Raw genomic sequence first — 2644 nt, 5'->3', positions numbered from 1 at the left:
ACTTCCTTATAATTATAACAAATGAGAAAACATTAGAAAAAAAACCATAACTGAGATAAATATTATCTAAATAAATATGAAATAATACCTAAATATGAAAAAAATAACAGATGGTTTCTTCTTTTTAATTGTCAGAAATGAGCTTTCATGAAAATAAGAATGAATTGTACATTGTAAATTGTGTTAGAGTGGATCCAACACTGACAGAGAGCAGATAGAGAGGAGGAGAACTGCCACTGTCACTTTAAGAGACAATAGTCCCTCGTACATCCTGGATTAAGTTTTGAATTAAAGTAGAATTATAAGGTTGATCTGCGTCACCGTCTGGCCTTCATAGTTCTTTCTAATGCTTCTATCATGTTTGCCAGTATGTCTGTACAATCTTAAGCTTTATGTCCTTGTGTGTTGTAGCAGAGGGTCCTGACAGTGTCGCTGTTGCCTGAAGCTGCAGCCAGACCCTTCTGGTCCGTGAAGGTACAGGAGAGAAAGGACAGGGTGACAGAACCACTGACTTTATTGAGACAGAGATAAAGTTAGACTGTAGGACAGAGCAACAGAGAGCTGTGAGAGAGACCGTGACATACTGTACCTTCCTTTAACACAAGCAGAGACAACACTGGAAGTGTTTACATTTTCAAGACTCAAGACTCACACACTTGTTTTTCCTGCAGACCTGAAGACTAGGGACAGGTATGGAAAACCAGTAAGCTCTTGGACAAATTATACTGCTCTCTGTATTTATGTAACATTATATAAACAGCTGACAGGGAATGACATTCAAAAGTGTGAACTCACTTTACTAATTTTAATGAAAATACAGCTAAATGTACTAACTCAGGAAACAATTTAAATAGTATGCAAACATCATTTCCATGTCATGTCTTTACGTCAAATTATGGCGAGTAGTATCAATAAAAGTATCAATAAGTAGTATCAATAATAAAATAATTATATTATAATAACCCTAATGATATCCATCCCTACTGTAGAATGATAACTAATGTTAATTTATGTTAAACTCATTCACTGTTGTATGTGAGCAATGAAGAAAAAGGCAACACTTTAAGATAATGTCTATTGGATAAAATGAATAATAATACTATATTTTCTAAGTGCCATGTGATGTTATTTTAACCATTTCTTTGCCGACCATACTTCAGGTCAGTAGATAAACTTGAGAGCAATGATTTCCAGTGTCACTGCTCACACAATTCTTTTTTGTATTTATAGTTTGTACCTTCAGTGGAGTGTCAAACCGTTGAGGTTAGTAAGAACTGAAACAAAAAATGTCAAAAGAAATGTCACTACAGTAACAACAAATACAGAAAGCTGAAATTAACCATACAGGGAAAAGGTGCAGACTAATACCTGTTGCTCTAATGTTGGCTGAAGAAACCCTCAGTTATGTTTTTTTTTACACTTTTAAGTCAAAGTCTTAATAAATAAACCTTGCTTCAGATGTTCACTTTCTATCTTTAAAATGAAACCTTAATGATAGTTGATTTCATGTTTGTGTTATCTTTTTTCTTCCCCTTTCATCACATCTGTCCTAAATGTCTCCCTGTCTCGTCTATATCTAATGGTATGAAGTAGTGATGAAGAAGTAGGCAGACTGCTCAGTTTCACATTTGCTGTTGTAGTTTATTTACAAATATTAAAAACTACAAACTGTTAATCGTCTTCAGCCTAACGCAGAACAAAACAACTTCACCTTCACGTCGCTTTGCTAACTCATGCTCAAGTCCAAAAGGTTTATTTTACATATTTAAAATACATTTAAAATCATTATTAATAGGCTACCAACAGTACAATGCTGAAAGTTGCCATTAAACGCAACATATTGCACAGCCTGACTTCATTCATATTTTTTTCTTATCTTAAATAGTGCAAAAGGGATCTTTTTTTTTTTTAAACAGGAATGTTCTAGAGCCTCAGTCGAAAAACCAAAATTGACTTTGTACAGTGAACTGCTGACATAATAAACAAAATCAACATGAAGGAGGAAAAAAAATCCAACTTTGTCCGTAAAATAAAATAATAATTAACAAGCCAGAAAAAACAACAACGACAAGAGGAATGAACATATAATTTCTGTATAGATTGCCACAGACAACAAAATAAATCTTCTCCACTGCGGAGAATGGGGCCAAGTCCACCTGAATGCCCCACATAAGTTTTTTTTTTTTTCCAGAAACAGTAAAAAGAAAAATAATATACAAAAAAACAGAAGAGAAAGCAGGGTGTTAGGAACTGAAATAAGAGTCCGGTTTTAGCTCCACATGAGTTTTTCTTGCTCTGGTTTCCAGAGTCAGCTACAAGTTACAAGATTTTCTATCCAGTCTATTTCTGCAGGATAAATCCTCAGTACTCGTTTACATGGAATTACCATCAGTGTGTTTGTGTGTGTGTGTGGTCGGTTTCAAGCCTGAAATCCATTTTCATGTAGTTGCCACAGAGCCGTCAAGTGACAATGGCTCAGAAATAAAACTGTCACTGCAGCAGCTTGACGGACAGTAAGTGAGCAGTTCTGTACCTTTTTACCTCTGAGGAGCAACACGAGAAAGTCAGGAGTTAAAATACCAAAAAAAGTCTCCTATGAGGTCCAAGAGTTCGTTCTTACAGGGAGGACGAGGAGGAGGAGGAA

The sequence above is a fragment of the Morone saxatilis genome, unplaced genomic scaffold (assembly GCF_004916995.1).
Source record: "Morone saxatilis isolate NCDOM2014 unplaced genomic scaffold, NCSU_SB_2.0 Contig5, whole genome shotgun sequence".
Lineage (NCBI taxonomy): Eukaryota > Metazoa > Chordata > Actinopteri > Moronidae > Morone > Morone saxatilis.
Note: the sequence above shows the minus strand (reverse complement) of the source record.